Here is a 17,178-nt window from a genome sequence, read left to right as displayed (position 1 = left end):
TTCATCCACTAGAGTTCCCAATGGTGAAAAACTAAAGCAGAATGTGCTCCGCATTCCTCCAACAACAAAACCCTCGAAAAACCCACCGGGTGATTAAGCAAATCTAAAGAAAAAGCATGAGGAAACCACAGATTACGACATGAATGATGATGCACCCCCCAAACATTTAGTTAATTCGGAAACATCAGGCGGCCCAGGCTGCAGGGGCTGCACACCGCGCTTGGGATGTTTCCCTATATTCTTTACTGTTTTCTCCAAACAGCTTTGGAGCCTCAGAAAATGCCTTCAGAAATGAGGTCTAGAAACGCTCAGCAGGGTGCACTGGGTGTGTAGACGCGAGTGCATGGAATATGTGGGGCTCCACGACCCCCGGGGGGCTGCCAGGGGCGGGGATCGCAGCCGCAACGCGGACCCCAGGGGCCCCGCCCGCAGGGGTCGGGTCTGGGCCGTGAGGTCGGGTGGAGGCTCGCACCGGGCGGGGGCGGCCGCGGAGTCTGGAAGGGGCTGGAGGTGGGAGCGGGGCGGGGGCGCGGCAGGGGCTCGGAGGGGGCGGGGCGGGGGCGGGGCGGGGGCGGGGCGCCCGATGGGGCGGGGCGGGAGGGGCTCGGAGGGGGCGGGGCGCCCGGTAGGGGGCGGGGCGGGGGCGTGGCGCCCGATGGGGCGGGGCGGGAGGGGCTCGGAGGGGGCGGGGCGCGCGGGGGCGGGCCGGGGAGCGGGTGGGGGCGGGGCGCCCGATGGGGGCGGGGCGAGGCGGGGCGCGGGGGGCGGGGCGTGCACACTCGGCGGGGACACGCGCTCTGGGCCGCGGCAAGTCGCTCCAAGTTCCCTCCCTCGCGCTCCGCGAAGCCCGCCCGAGCCCTCCCCTCGGCGCGGCCCCAGCCCTCGCGCCCGCCGCCCGCCGCCCGCCGCCCGCCGCCCTCCACGGCCCTCCACGGCCCCGCGCCCCCGGCCCGCCGGCTCGGCTCCCCCCGGCCCCGCGGGGCGGCGCGAGGACTCGGCGGCGGCCCCCTCCCCGCGGACCCCGGGAGCCCGGCGCCTGCAGGGGCGGCACCTCCGGGACCGGGCAGCGCGGCCGAGGTAAGGCTGCGCCGGGGGCGGGCGGCCGGGGGGGGGTCCGCCTCGGAGCCTCGGAGCCTCGGAGCCTCGGCCCCGGGCGGGGGGGGGCGCGGGGCCTGCCGCCTGCTGCGGGGGAGCGGGTGGGCGAGGGCCCCGGGCTGCGCTCCGCCCCCTCCCCTCCCCTCCCCTCCCCTCCCCCCCCTCCCCTCCCCTCCCCTCCCCCTCCTCGCCGGGCTCCCGCCGCGGGGGCTGCGTTCGGGGGCGGGGGCGGGGGGGGGTCCCAGCATCCCCGGGTCGCCGGCCGGGAGCTCGCAGAGACGCGGATCCGCAGGCTCGGGAAGTTCCCCCGCGGTCCCCCTGCGGCGCCGTGGCCTCGGCCGCCTCCTCTGCCCGCCGCGGACGGGGGGAGGACGGGGCTGCGGGGCTCTCCCGCGCCGCGCGCCCGGGGCCCCCTCCGGTGCCTGCTCCGGTGCCTGCTCCGGGGCCTGCCCCGGGGCCCCCTCCGGGACCTGCGGGCCGGCCCGTGCCCTCGGGCGCCGCCGGGCGGGAGCTCGTGCAGGCGGGGCAGGTCCGCGCTGCGCGGCTGCCGGGGCGGCCTCGGAGCCAACTTTGCCGAACGCCTCGGCCACTTGGGAAAGTGGAACCGAGACCCCGGGGCCCGGCTGTCTGACCCTTGCGGGCGGGACTCCGCTTCCCGAGCCTCGGAAGTGAACGGGCTCTTGGCCGCCGAAGGTGCAGGCAAGCGCTGGGCTCCTCCTCACGCCCGTGTCCTGGGTGCGAAAGCTGCGCACATCTGTGCGGGCGCTGCGGGGCTGGCGCTGCGAGGGCCACGGACGGGTTTGCTTCGGAGAAGGGGGATGCGACAGCAGAAGAAGCAGTTTTGCAGCATGAATGACACCACTTTCCTTTTTCTCCTTCCCCCTGTTGGTGGGGAAGACCCACGTTTAGCATCGTCTCCCCAAATTATAATGGAGTCATTCCACGGAACATACCTGCACTGACCCGTGACGTCACACCCCCCTGTCTTTGGGCTATTGATTAAGCATGATTATTTTAACATAAGGGCGAGGTCACGACAAGCCAGACTCCTTGGTCCATAGCATCCCACCGACTTATCCTGTGGCCTTTATGGTGCTGCTGCAGACCTTCCAGCACTAGAGCCCCTAATGGAGCAGGGAGGTGGCCTGGCCATGCTTTGTCAGCCTGATCATCTGCAAAGTGCTTTGAGCAGTGCCTGGAACACAGTGCCACATAAGTGTCACCTAGCCTTATTTTTGATTTTTGTTATCAGTCCATGTGTGTTTCTGTTTGGAAAACAGTTGTTTTGTTTTTCAAATCCCAGCTCTTTTCAAGTCATGGTCTATTTTAAGTCTGTGGCTCATTTTTAGATCAGAATTGAGGTTGGGTGGTTGTTTAGCTTATGACTGACAATCTGCTCAGTATATTCTTATGCACAATGTATAGCAGATCTGTGAGGACAAGAGAACACAGTCCTGAGCGGTCCTATCCCAGTACATTTCATACTAAAGAGACTTAATTATCCTTCAGGGCCTAAATGTCTAAGGAGAAGCCTAGACATTAGGGGAAATGTAGGCTCCGGACCCCACTATGAACCATCCTAGTTGTTTAGGTTGACAGTAATACTTGCGATTCCTACTTGAAATTCCACCATGGTGACACAACATTTAGGTGACTCCCACTGGGTCCACAGGTGGTGAAACAGAAACAGGCGTGTTGTATATACATCAACCAGATCCTATAATTCTTGTGCTTCAAAATCATTAGAGCAGCGCAATTAGCTAACATAAGAAAAATTAAAACCGCTTACTTGGCCATGTAACCAAATGATTATGTTCGCTGCCTGGATATTTTAAGAGATTGTCAGAGGTTTACTTTTATTTTGAATTTCCTCCTCCACCCACTTTTAACTTTCAGATGATACCTCTTTCATTCCTAAACAGTTTACTCGGCTAATCTAAGGCATGGCTAATTCTTGGGGCCCTGCGGTACCAAAGCTGCTGTAGGCACAGTGTGGCAGTAGGTGGTGCTGTGGATAATGCTGGTGGACAAGGTGCGTTTGTGTTCCCATAGAGCTGGAGGGGTTAATTTAGTGATCCCACTGCTTGCCCTCTCCCCAAAATAATGCTCTCACCACACGGATACTGCCTAACAATCTTTTTAAGGAATAAATACGGTTTATTAAAAGTCTCTCTTAAAAGTCTCTCTTTTGTAATTCTACCTTTTTTAGACTATTTCCTTGGGCAGATTTTTCTTTCTGGAAACCATAGTGTTCAGGTGTTAAGACAAACATTGCTTGAAAATCTTATTTAATCGGCTGTACTCTTTACTCTTAATTTTTCATGATAGAATAAGTTTGACCATTCTGGGCCTCAGGGGTCTCCAACCAAGCTGGACTTTTTTTTTTTTTTCCAGTACTTTTAAGAGAGAGAAACAAATGCTGAGAAACCCAGTTGCATCAGGACTCTAAGAAAATAGCTTCTCACTTATTCTGATTTTTGCCATTTTTATGACTCCCAGTATGATGCAATGAGCATTGATATTCAGGATGAAGACTCTGAAGCTCTGCAAAGCCATGACTCATCCAAGAAAAATATATTCATTCTATTTCGTACAGTACCAAGGGTAGGGCATGAATAAGAAGACTTAGAACAAGGGCTTTCTGGACTGTAATCCGAGTTATCTCTGTGGGCTGGCTCAGGGACTGGCCTCGTCCTGGGTAGTTGACAGTGCATCCTCTTTATTCCAACACAGGATAGCTGTCGTTATCTTCTTTCATAGGGTGACATGAAGTGACTGGCTGAGTCACGTAGCTAATAAGTAGCAAAGCTGCGATTTTTAAGCTGGGGGGTGTGTGCCTCTGGAGCCCATGGATCTTTCCACCGCACTGTGTGGAATAACCTCTGCATATTCAAGAGGTGCTCACTAGGTTCTTTTGGGATTTGTTACAAAAAAAAAAAAACCTCTTCTTTGTAACTTAGTGACATGTTTTGAATTGCCTGGGTAGCATTTGGAGTCTAAAACAGGAGAAATTAAGCCAATTTTAATGTTCAGAGGTGACCTCCTCAGATTTCACACTACTTATTAAAGATTGCTTGTTTTAGAAGGAGGTGGGTGAAAGATGGCAGGTTTAACTTCTTGGAAATATGTAATGGCCAGTGCAAATGGTTTAGATTATGAAGTAATGTTGGGTCTGTTTTTGGCTTTCTTGCTCAGGTCATCTGATAAAAGTCCTAGACTCCCCAGACCTCCATTGACTTTCTTTCCCTTGCGTTATAGGAACTATATTCATTTCAATCACTTAAATACATCAAATAATTAAATATGTTATGGTTAATAAAACATTAGACCAAACCCTCCTTTCGATGTATTCATTTTTTAAAATTTTACACTTTAACCAGAGCATAATTTATTTTTTAATGGTCATTTTTTTGTTGAAAGTATTATAAAAATACAAAAAAGTAGTATTAGAGAATTGTTCAGAAATGAACACAAATTTTGTCCAAAATGTTCACCAAAGAAGCTAAGGGTAGCTTTGATTCTACAGTTTGAAGGGGTAAGTTACGGGATCGTTCACATGGAAGATTTGGGAGAGAAAGTAGTAAGAAATAACAGTTTTTCATCGTTTGTGGATGTCATCACCCACACAATAAACTACAGATAATGAAGGTATGGGCAGTGCTTCAAAACGTTTGCAGAATACATTTTCTTCCTGTTTTTAAGATTAGGTTTGTTGCTAGATGATCTCTTGTGATAGACCTTAAATCATGCATATTCCTATTATGACACATTAGGTTTTCCTCCTTTTTGTGAGAAGGGAGTGTGTGTGATGTTTATGTTTTTAACATTTTGAGTCTCCTAAGGAGAGTCACATAAGAAGATAGCATCCAAAGACATGAATAGTTTGGTTTGTTTTTGTTTTGAAACTTTAGTATTTAGTAGATGAAGCAAGTTATTTCTTCTTTCCAGTGTGTTTGGTGATAAAAATAGTGAACATGTGGATGATTAAACAATTTTAAACTGGGAACTAGAGCTAAAGCTGGGATTTTAAAATTGTAAACACTGTAGAGGGAAGTTCAAAGGTGAACACTAAGCAAAAGGAAACAATATGTCATTTGGCAGACAGGTTTCTAGAAGAATTATAAGAATTCTGTGGTATGTTTTATACTTCAGAGCAAGATCAATGGGTTTTGAAATTGTCCAGTTCCAGATAAAGCTTTTAAAGATACAATTTAGAAGCATATGGAAAATTTTTGAGTGGTTATGTTGTAAGGCAAAGCATTTGCTCCTCAGAAACCCCACTGGAAGTTTGTTTCTTTTTTAAAATTTTTGTCTTTTTGAGGAGGAATCACAAATACACTTCAAAATAATCATTGCCAGCAATTTTTTTGGTTTCATTAGCTGGAAGTTAATGAAAGAAAGTAACTATGAGAAAGAATGTAGTTTAGCAATTTCTTCTATTTTGGTTCTTGTGTTAAATGGATATTTGTAGAGGATTCATTGTGTACCTAGGTCCTGGGGATAAGCAGTGCTCAAGAAAGACAAGGTTCTTGACCCTTTGAGGCTTTATGGTATCAAGGAAGAAAAAGGTAATAAAATAAATAAATGTAAAGCTAGTTCTTTTTTAAGATTTATTTATTTAAAAAAAAGATTTATTTATTTTAGAGAGAGAGTGGGTGCACTTGAGAGAAGGGAGGGGCATAGGACAAGGGAGAGCTAGAATCCTCAAGCATACTCCACGGCGAGCACAGAGCTTGACAGGGGGCCGATCCCACAACCTAGAGATCATGATCTGAGCTGAAATCAAGAGACAGACACCTAACCAACTGAGCCACCCAGGTGCCCAGTGAAAAGCTAGTTTCAAGCATTTAGTAACTGCAGTCAGGAATGAGGGTGGCATTCGCAGCTGCGTTGGGTGGTCTAGGAGGGCTCCGTAGAGGATGTTTGAGCTGAGACTTAAGTGAAAAGAAAAGAAGGGAAAGGGAAGGGGAAGAGGAAGGGGCAGGGGAAGGTAAGGAAAGGAAAGGAAAGGAAAGGAAAAGGGGCAACCTCCACAAGGCCTTTGGGCACAGAGGGCAGCTTGTGCAAAGGTCCTGAGGCAGGCTGAACCTGGCCTTTGTGAAGAACAGGAGAGAGCATCAGAGATACCAGGTCAGCAGGCCCTTGTAGTGGAGGATTGCTGTTACTCTAAAGTAGTGGGAGCTGTTGGAGGGTCTGACACAAGGAGAGCCAGGCTCTAGTGTGCAGATTTGGCAGCTCACATGGCCTGCCTTATGGAGAATGGGTTATCAGACAAGAGTGGAAATGGGGAGGCAGTTAGGAAGCTGTCATGGTGACCAGCCAGTTGGACAGGAAGGAAAGAAAGGAAATGGGAGAGAACCCGCTGTTTCCACAATTTTGAATTTCTCCTAAACCGCTATTGATCTTAAGATGCATCATTCTTGTATGTCAGAAAGAAAACATAGGCCAGTTAAGCTGCAACATACCTGGTTTCAGGTACTATAGTGGGGAAAATAGATGTGTCTGAGAATTGGTGAAATACAGTATATTCTGGAGCTCAAGCTGAGAGGGCTTGCCTGCTCATATTTTATTTTTATTTGTGTATCAGTGATACAAGTGGAATCCTGTTATTTGGAAGGATCTGGGGGTCACATGTAATGGAGTCCCCTACCTCAAGGATTGGGAGCTGGTGTAAACCATTGCAATCCGTGTAAGTAGTCTTTCTGAGACTTTAAAAATGTGTAGAGAAGGCATTCACGGGTTCTGTTGCCCCAGATGCAGTACAGGCCATCGGTGTCAGAGGTCAAGGAGACCTAGACAGCCCAGATTTGTCCGATTCAAGGGGAATCATAGACACTGTGTGTGCATTCAGAGTGGGTGACAGAGCCCTTAGCGATTACAGGCTTTATTTCTGTGACACCAGGAGCAGGGCAGGGGGAGGGCCGGGGGAGGGCTCCGTCAGGGCCATGAGGACTCCAGGTCAAACACTAGGCCATTACCGAGAGACGGATAGAACGTTTTCTGGTTGAGTCTGTGTGGGTGCAGAGATTGGCACTGTGTGAACTTGAGTGAGTTACGGAGGCTTCTGGAGCTTCCATTTCATCCTGTAAAATGGGGATAACCTTTGTGTAGTACCTACTTCATAGGATTGCCGAGAGGGTTCAGCAAGATGGTGTTTGCAAAATGCAGAGCACCCTGCCAAGGCTAGCTGCTGTTACGAGGTAACTGCGTCACGGATTTCAGGGGGCATCTGTCTTGAATGCTCTGCTCATACAGGTCATGGGACGAAAGTCACTGTTTCAGAGACTCACCCTGACCACAGGAGCCAAGGTAGCCCCTCTTCTCCAGCCACCCTCTTTCCTGTCATCCTGCTTTATTTTCCTCACAGCCCCACTGTCAAACTAGAACAGTGTTACTGGTTTACATGTCGAAAGCACCTTCTCCAGGTTGAGATGCTCCAACATCTCCAGGATGTTGTCACGTAAGAGGCCAAGTCCAGATTGCCCACAGCTGTGCCAGGCACCTTGCAGGCCTTCCTACGTACTACCGAATGGAGCCCGAGGGTCACCTGCTGGTTACGAGGTCCTTGCCTGTGGCACCTTAAAAGCACAGCAGAAGGGGCCAGAACTCAAGCAAAGTTGTGCTCTCACCTTTGCTTTGGTGCTGTGAGATGGCAGGCTTTCCAGTGAGGTGGATGGATGTACCTGAGGTCCAGCGGGCAGGTTTCAGGCAGCCCTCTGTAGCCCATTTTGGGGACAGAGAGAGGCGAAGGAGGATTTACATATTCAGAAACAAGGATTTTTCTGGGGGTGGGACATGCTAGTTGTTTGAGCCTGGCCTTTCAGAGAGTGTCACTTGCTTCATCATCAAACCCAATATCACCCAAGGCCTACTCTGGCAACCAGTCCTTCTGTAAAAACCACGAGGGGAAACATGGTAGAGAGGTGTACCCCCTGTAAAAAGCAGCCCTGGCCGTGCCAGAAGCTGGACCTGAAATTGGGGCCGCAGTGGACAGCCTGATGGACCTGCCAGCTCAGCAGTCTGGACTGCGGACTATCTCCCCTGCCCCTGAGCTGGATTATGTTCCTTATGATGCCACATCTCATGGTAATGGCTTTGGTTGGGGGCGTTTCGATGCTATCTGTATTTTGTAAAACGCACTCATACTCATTTTAGAAATAAGAATATTTTATATCCTCGTCCAGGCTTTTTAGCTTTCACAGTGCTTGCTTGTGGACCACAGTGTTTGGGTGAAGTTAGTATTCACCGTGTAAGGACTTCTTTTCTTTTTATTTTTTTTCCCCCTTTTATTTATTTTTTGGCTAAGGACTTATTTTCAAGTCCCTGTGCAGATGCACTCCACAATCATAGGTATATGCTCGTATTTATTCACACGCACATGCACGCTATCCGTCTGCTTGCTTTCCCTGGCTGCCATGGGGCCATTGCTCTCACGGTTGGTCAGAAATAGACCGAAACCGAACTCAGAAGCGTTGAGAAATACCAGGGAATCCGACAGCACTTCCTGACTGTGGGTAGAGCAAGGAGAAATGGGAGGCTCATTGTGCTCTTGACTATGAATTGGGGATTTAAAAAAATCCTTTTAATCTATCTCTGGCCTGTGCTCATTCAAATGATCATTAATTGGAATGTTGTGATTTTTAAGAATCAGATGTTGTTCTTCCCAATAAATTTTGTTCTTGTTCAGTGACCATGAGAGAAGGGGAGTCTTTGTGTTGGTGCTGAATATGACTGGTCATGGATGTTCTTAGCTTTGTTCTAACCTGCAGCATGAATCGGGTGTGTAACCATATAAACCTTTTTATAATGTTTTGGCCAAAGTGGCCACCGTCTTAGAGGGGATGAGACGGCGATCTAGCAACTCAGTTATTAAATTTAACGAAGATTTTTTATTTTCTAGTTCCTGTTAGCGAATTTATAGTTACAGCTCTTGTACGGGGAGAGTATTACCATCATATAAATCTACATTTTCTGGAAAGTTGAAATAAGGTTCTATCGGTATCGTTTGGAAATTGGTTTTAAGTGAATTTTCCACATAAGTGGTGGGAGTCCCATGCATATCATGTAAGTTTTGCATGCACATGCAGGGGTGTGTGTGTGTGTGTGTGTGTGTGTGTAAACGTCTAGTTTACAAAATGAATTTTGCAGTGGCCACATTTCCCAGTTAGAAGTGGCTCTGCCCTCTCCCCAGGGTCACATGTCCAGCTCATGTGGCCTACTTTGCTTATCTGATTTCTCCTTCAGGTATTTTTTCCTTTCAGAATGCACCAGCACAGGACCAAACTGCTTTAGTTGTTAATCCCCATTGCTATTCCCACATGCCTTTTCCAGAGTCATTTCAGCGTGAGGCATTCAGCTGTTGAAAAGCTCTGTCTGCCCTTCGGACCTTTCCCAAAAGGTGTTTAGATACTGTGAGTTAATGATAAAGAGACGGCATCACCAGGACCTTTTGATTCAGGATAGTAAGACATAATCAAACAGCTTTATACATTTTGTGTCTGAAATACTTAAATATCCTCATTTTAATATAGACTTTTTATTTTAGCAGATAGTATTCATTGGTCGTAGATACCTCGTGTTAGGGTTCTCCAGAGAAACAGAACCAGTAGAGCTCTGTCTCTGTCTCCATCTTTCTTTAAAAGAGATTTGTTATAAGGAAGTGGCTGGTGAGGTTATGGGGGCTGGGAAGTCCCAGATCCATCATCTGGGGGCAAAGCATCCGACTCTTGATTTCAGCTCGAGTCTTGATCTCTGGGCCATGGGATCGAGACCCAGGGGAGCCCATGGCGTAAGTTCCAGAGTAAGGGGGGGGGGCGGGGAAGATGAATGTCTCCGCTCATGGAGTCAGGCAGAGATCAGATGTTCCCTTCTACCTTTTTATTGTATTCAGGCCTTCGACAGACCACCCACATAGTGGGGGAGGGTGATCTGCTTTACTCCATCTGCCCATTTGAACATCAGTCTCATCCAGAAACATTCCTGCAGGCACATACTTGCTCAACTAAGTATCTGGGCATTTTGTGTCCCAGTCAAGTTGATGCGTAGACCTCTCTAGTCCTAGAGTACCACGTTACTGCCTGTTGTAGGGGAATGGAGGTGACCTTGGTGGCACTTCTCACCTTGTCCATCCTCTGAAGGGCTGTTGCCCTTGTTGAAAATGTCAGGGTGCCTTGTGAATGGGGTCACGTGCACCTCACTGGTGCCAACTTGATGTGGAGGGTGCGGCATCGATGAAGCAAAGATTCATCTTTTTTTTTCTTTTTAGAGAAGAAGAAAGCTTTGTCTCTTTTTCTTTTTTCTCTCAGTTTTCGGCCCCTCTATCCCCTTAGAAAGTTCTATAAAAGGAATATGATGCCAGCAGGTGGTTTTTTTTCCCTTGCATTTTGATACATAAAGAACCTAAACTCCTGTAAGCAGCTTCCTTCCATCAATAGAAGGATAAATTCCTCAAACCTAAATTAGCAAACATACTGTCAAGCAAGCCCGCTTTTGTCTGTGCTTATCGATTTTTAATCGATTCGTTGATGCTTTGTGGTCTAATGAAATGACATTGCAGGGATCATGGAAAGCTTGCATTTGGAGAGGGGTGAATTATTCCCCTTGCAACTGAACCTTCTTCCTTTCCCTGCCCCTACTCTACTGTCTCCAAAATTAGCTGAGGTATTGGTCTATCACAATGGTTACCTGCTCCAAGCCTGGACCCCATGTTCAAAACAGTCTTATTAACATACCCTTCCAGTTCTTCCCCTGTGGCTTCCGTGCCTCTCTGGCTCCTTCCCGTGGGCGTCACCCTGTATTACACCTGCTGTTTGCTCTGTCCCGAGTGGCGGCTCACCTCGCTCTGCTTCCTGCAATCCCAGTCACCCAAAAGGCTTCTAGTTCTAGCATGCATCCTCTCTAATTATTTTTCTTGAGCATATATGGTCTAAATAAGAAAGAGCAGAAGAGGGGGCAAAGCATCCGACTCTTGATTTCAGCTCGAGTCTTGATCTCTGGGCCATGGGATCGAGCCCTGCCTCAGCATAGAAGCTGCTTGTTTCTCTCTCTGTACCTCCCTTTCTCTCTCTTTCTTTCAAATAAACAAACAAACAAATAAATAAATGAAATCTTAAAAAAAAAGAGTAGAAGAAACAAACATGTCTTTTATGATGTTTGAATAATATGAATGCCAGGGCATGAAAGCATGTCTCTGCCTTATGAGTACTGTATGACTTGACAGAGAGCATAAATCATATTCAAACCAGCAGCTTCTTGTGAATATCTGCTTCAATCTTAAGCCACTCTCTACGTGAGTAGTTTGTGTCTCAAGATTGAGGTGAATGATCTCTCAGATGCTGAAGGAGTTTGCAGCTGGGACCAAGCCATCCCTGTTGATAATACCCTGAGAGAGCATGGAGAAGATGAGAGGTGCCAGAAACTAGTCAAATGCCCTGATTTTTCAGAAAGGGACAAGATCCTAGACCTGCACTGTCCAGTGTGGTGGCCCCTGAGCACTGTCTGTGTGGCTAGCCTGAATCGAGGTATCCTGTAGGTGTAGAGTACCAGATTTTGCAGATTTAGTTTGAAAATAGAATGTAAAAGAACTCATTAATATTTTTTGGATACTTTGGATTGATTGGGTTGAATAAAATATATTATCAAAAATAACTTCATCTTTCTCTTTTTAAGTTTTAATATACTGATTTGAAATAACGTACGGTTCACCTTTGTGGCTTGGCATTGTATTTCCATGGGAGGATGCTCTTCTAGATTCTACAATTCAGTTATTTTACTCCCTATCCTTGGCAGCCTTCTAAAACAGTGTTAAGCAGATGGTTGTGTACTTGTAGAAAAGAAAGTAGTAATAACTAAAATCAAGAATAGTTTCAGTATGAACAAATCATGCCAAGCTAACCTCATTTTGTTTGCATAAGGTTACTAGCCAGAATATCAGAACAATTCTGTATATTTCTCTTTGGATTTCTGTGAAGCATTTGGAACATCTCTTATAAACTCAAGAACAATTTCGAGGATATAGAGTTGTGGTGATTGCGTTGCTGTGTCCATAGCTGGTTGAACTTGGTTCTCAGAGTATCTTGTATTGATTGTTGTGATTGTTGTGTCAGGAACAGGCTGGGGATGCTCTCAAGCTTCCCGTAGAGCTTGTTCCGTTTTAGTAACGTGAGGGAATGTAAATTAAGTTCATTTATGAAGCAGTCAGGTTTGACCAGGTTTCGGTGGTCTGAAAGGTATTGCACACCAGCCACGTTCTGCCGAATGGTCTGTAGCTCATTCGTTGATCACATTTATTGGATTCGTATGTGCTCACGCACTACTACTTTGGGTGCTGAGCAGAAAGATTAATAACACATTGTCCCTACCTTCCAGGTTTCATAACGATTGGTATGTAGGCTGCCTGGCACTGTAGAGAGTATCACCTCACCTCTGCTGCCACGAAGGATGGCTTAGTATTAATTGGTCTGAGACTAAAATCATTATCTTTAATGGTTCATATCTAACAACTTAATGCATAGCAAATTAATACATGAGATTGGTTTTCCTGATTGGTTTTATTTGTATTTTTCAGCTTTATTGAAGTATAATTGACAACTAAAAATTGTCTGTGTTTAAGATAGTGTGTTTTGGCGTATGTATGCATTGTGAAATAGTGACCACAGTTAAATTATCAACACACCTACTGCCTTACAAAGTGTGTGTGTGTGTGTGGGGGGGGTTGGTGAAAACATTTAAGATCTGATGCTCTTAGCAAATTTCAAAGAGAATAGGGTATTATTAACTATTAACTATAGTCATCATGTTGTACATGAAGTCTCCAGAACTTACTAGTCTTATAACTAGAAGTTTATTTTCTTTAAGTTTGTTTTCTCTCTCTCTCTTGCTCTCTTTTTAAAAATTTGTTCTCCTTGACCAATATCTCCCCATTTCTCCCACCCCCTACTTCCTGACAATGACCATTGTACTCTCTGCTTCTGTTTGACTTTTTTAGATTCTGCATGTAATAAATATGTGAGATTTTTTTTCTGTAGCTGTGGTAGAAAGCTTGGTAATACCCACTTTGAACCATTTCTAGAACAAAATCACCTTGATAATATACTTTTGGGGGTTTATTGAACCTATGACCTAGAGTGAGTCCTTCAAACTATTACTTCTCAAAGAACGTTTGGCTTTGCCCACTAGGTACCTATATGGCTGCATCCGTTCAGAAGCAGATAGTTCTACATTCTGGTCAGGCTTTTGGAACTTTTTTTGAAAATTACAAATTTACTGAGCTCTTAACAATCTAAGAGGCCTATTTATTGTGGATGATTCTTTCAAGAGTCTACAGAGCCCATTCACTGCTTTGATTTTGTCAAGTTTGATCTTCCAAGTAGAAGGCTCTAGGCAACACTCAGGTGGCAGTGAGTTATCTTAGACCCTTCCAGAGTTATCTTCCTGACTGAGTAGCCCTCTTACCCATTCTGCTCTTTGGTTTGGTTGAAGGAAATTCCAGAGGTGGCCACATGATATCGCCTGTATTTTGGTGGAGACGTCAGTAAGTATCTCTTGTGTTGTTATCATCCAGTGTGCTCTACACTTTACACACTTAAAAATTTGTCAGAAATATGCAAGGCAAAGAATTAAATTATAAATAATAAACTTGAAGCAGAGTTGAAGCTCAACTGTAGCAACTTTAGTAGGAAATTATGACTAGTCTCTTTGCTATCTTGAGCTGTTTCTGGGTTTAATTTTCTCTAGGTCCTGAAACTTTATGTTTTCCTCTGATTTTATTTTATATTTTTTTCCTTCAAGGTATCTCGCATCTTTTTGGGAAAGAAGGCAGGGTTAAAAGTAAAACCAGAGGCTTTCTTAATATAATTTTTGGTCTGTGAATTGGTTGTTTAGATTTTTTATATTGGGAAGGCATGAATTATATATTTGACCTTGTTGAAACTTTAATACTAAATATTGGAATCAGTGGTGGTCAGCTTTTTAATTATTTATTTTTTGTATTTGGGAAAATATTTAGAGGTCATTTTCTTTTCTATCTCATATCACAAGTTCTGTTGAGCCCTGTGGCAGAAACATTCTTACAATTTAATGATCTCTTGTGCAGAAACACCTCAAAGGGGGATCTGGTGATGTTTCTGGGCCACAAACAGTGCGTTCCCCGCCAGGGGCTGTTGGTGGTGGCAGTGTGAGGCAGGCATACCTTTGGGTTCCTATGAGGGAAAGTGATAGGAAGTTAGATTTCAACTTAATGAAGGTGACCCAGACCAGAATGGGCTGCCATATAAAATGGACTCTATTGTTGGGATTGGAGTGGGGGCTCCGAGGAGGCTGGACACTTGCCTTTCCATCCCCTATGCTGAGACCAAGACTGTTTTTAATCCTGACACACATCAGCTTGACCACAACACTGATGGCTGTCACCATTTCTAACAGTATCATTTTGACTTCTCATTTTGGGTTTATTTCATCATGCCTTGGAAGCGGAGTCTGCTCCACAGTAGACTTTTAACAGAATCTTATTCAGGGCACTCTCTCCAGGGGCACAGTGTTGGAGAATAAGGTCATGTTTCTCTTTAACACCGAAATAAACTGATAAATACTTGTAAGCAGAGTAGGAGAGGAGTCCGATGGCTAGCCTTCAGTTTGGGGGCATTTGTTACCATGCTGGAAAGGAGACTGGGACTTGTGCTTCCTGGGAACGGGGATTTTCTGTGCATCAGGGTCCTGGCATCTACATGTGCAGAGTTATGCTTTTGCCTTCCATTCTCTCTGGCTTGGCAAACACCCAAGCAAAATGGGAACTATGGGGGCTGACTTGGCGAAACAGATTCAGTTCTTCCTCGAAGGGCCCTTCTAGATTGCCTGCTCCAGTGGTCCACACTGTCAACTGGATAAGAGCATCTGGGATTCTGCTGTGCCAGGCAGGGGCGTGGGGGATGAGGGGCTTCCCTGAACAGGAATTTGGGGGCACTGTGGAGGTTACCTGTGACCCTGCTGTACAGATGGCTTTGGGAACCTTGGATCTGGGTCAGTGGTTCACACTCTGTAGCCCAGCAATCACCTGGATGCAAATTGCCTGTCTGTTCCCAGAGTTCCTGATTAACAGGTCCAAGGAGGACATGAGAATTTGCATTTCTGACAGGTTCCCTGTTGATATGGAACTGCTGATATGGGTGAAGTCCTCATTTAGGGGTGCATGGTGCTAAATTGAGAACCCCCAGCCGCAGTAAACTTTGCAGGAGCCTGGGCAGGAGGGAAGGAGGGAGGATAATTGAAAATGGATGTCTTGCAGGAAAATGCTGGGGAGGGCAGAAAGGGGTACAGACATTCTCCCAGAGAAGATCTGCCTTGTGTCATAGGCTTGAACTTCTCATCCAGAATCTGAAACAAAGTCCGTAACTTTTAATAAGCCAGGTGTATGCATGCTTTTCCCTAACCATTTTGCATCCGTTTTTTATAGTCTGTGTGGCTATTCATGTTTAAAGTATCAGTTAAGATTTGCTTTCTGGAATACCATTTATTAAACATTTTTAGGCATTTGGAAGCAAGACTATGATGAAACTATGTTTTATTTAAAAATTTAATGGAAATCTGTTTTGGAGCATGTTCAGCTTTCATAAAATTTTTAAATGTAGTCATTCTAAGATGTTTTTGTTAACATCAAAACTTTGGGGCCATGAAAATGTACTTACTTCCCTAGGTTTAAAAAATGTTTTTATGAAATGATATCTTTTGGGAGTTTCTGGGTTTTTTTGTTTTTGTTTTTGTTTTTTAAGCTGAAGAATTTGATGTTCTTTGAGAGAGCTACCCCCCCCCCCTTTTTTTGTCTTAGAGTATGTAACATTTATATTCTTGGAGCAATTTTTCTTATTTCGACAAAATTAATGTAGATATTATTAAATTGATTAAGTTTGGAGGAATAAATATAGCAAAGGTGATTTCTAAATTTAGTCTTAGGTCCTTAAGTAAAAATGTCTTCAGTGAACTGAAACCTGTTTTTAAAACGTTACAGGGGCTTACAGTAATATCTAATGAAATGTGTATTCTATAATAAGTCCTATTTGGAAACAAATTTATCTCAAAGAATATTGAACTATTTCTTCTTATATCACTCCACTCATTCTTTTTTTGTGATTTAATTATATAGTCGACCCACTTAATCTGAATACTTCACAAAACCGAAACTAGGGTATCTTTTAAACAATTTTAGAATCTGAGAAATCTGATGTCTCTTTGGTGAAGGTGGCCAGAGGGAACTAGAACATGTATTCTCTATGGCTCTTTGATGAATTTTTTTTTTATCTATGAAATAGATACTTTTAGATAAGTGATTATACTGAGCAAAAAGGAAGCTAGGAGTTGAAGTAAAATCTGTATTATCTCTGTTACATAAGAAGTGACCCTAAAACCTAGTGGCTCAAAAAAACAATAAGCATCCCATCCTGACATTTCTGTGGGGATTCGGGGTGTCTCAGGAGGCTGCAATCAAGGTATTGTTGGGGCTGTGGTCACCTGGAGGCTGGATGGGACCTGGAGCAGCTGCATCCAAGGGGGCTCAGTGAGGTGGCTGGTGGGTTGAGGCTGGCCGTTGGTTGGGGAGTAGAGCTCAGTTCCTCCCCACCTAGGGCCTTTAGTACTGCTGTTTGAACTGTTTCGGTTATAGGTCCAATTCTTGGCCCCAGAAAGCACCAGAGAATGATTTTTCACAATGTCTAAGGCTGTGCTCCTTACCTAACTCCATACATTCACCAAGTTTTTTTCTGAGATGCTTCTTTGCTCTGGCAAGTACTCTGGGCAGATACCTGCCATTTTTTTTTTTTTTTTTTTGCCTCCAGATACCCCCCCAAATGGTGTGGTGATCAGAATGTGCTAGCCTAAAAGGTAGGGAGGGAATAGGCCAAGGAGGTCTCCCTGAGGAAGGTCAGATATGAGCTGAGTCCCATCCACCTACCCAAGGAAATGTAGGTGTTAGCCAGGGGTGGGCTAGGGGTGGGTGTTGGGGGAGAAATTAAAGAGGGAGATTCCAGCCAGATGGGACAGACCCAGTCAAGGGACTGAGGCATGAAACAGCACGGCCAGTCTAGGATGCTCCAT

General features: G+C 45.8%; 1 protein-coding gene across 3 annotated transcripts in view; it reads left to right on the top strand.

Annotated features, from left to right (window-relative positions):
* The first annotated feature begins 758 nt into the window (after positions 1-758).
* Positions 759-17,178, top strand: part of FAM110B (family with sequence similarity 110 member B) — a 144,499-nt gene continuing 128,079 nt past the window's right edge. For all 3 annotated transcript variants that reach the window (XR_005989941.1, XM_041769273.1, XM_041769275.1), the window contains exon 1: positions 759-1,077. The gene's annotated coding sequence lies outside the window, so the exon portion shown is untranslated. The remainder of the gene's footprint in view (positions 1,078-17,178) is intronic.

Source organism: Vulpes lagopus, chromosome 9, assembly GCF_018345385.1.
Source record: "Vulpes lagopus strain Blue_001 chromosome 9, ASM1834538v1, whole genome shotgun sequence".
In the NCBI taxonomy this organism is placed as follows: domain Eukaryota; kingdom Metazoa; phylum Chordata; class Mammalia; order Carnivora; family Canidae; genus Vulpes; species Vulpes lagopus.
Note: the sequence above shows the minus strand (reverse complement) of the source record. Positions and strands in the feature narration are given on the sequence as shown.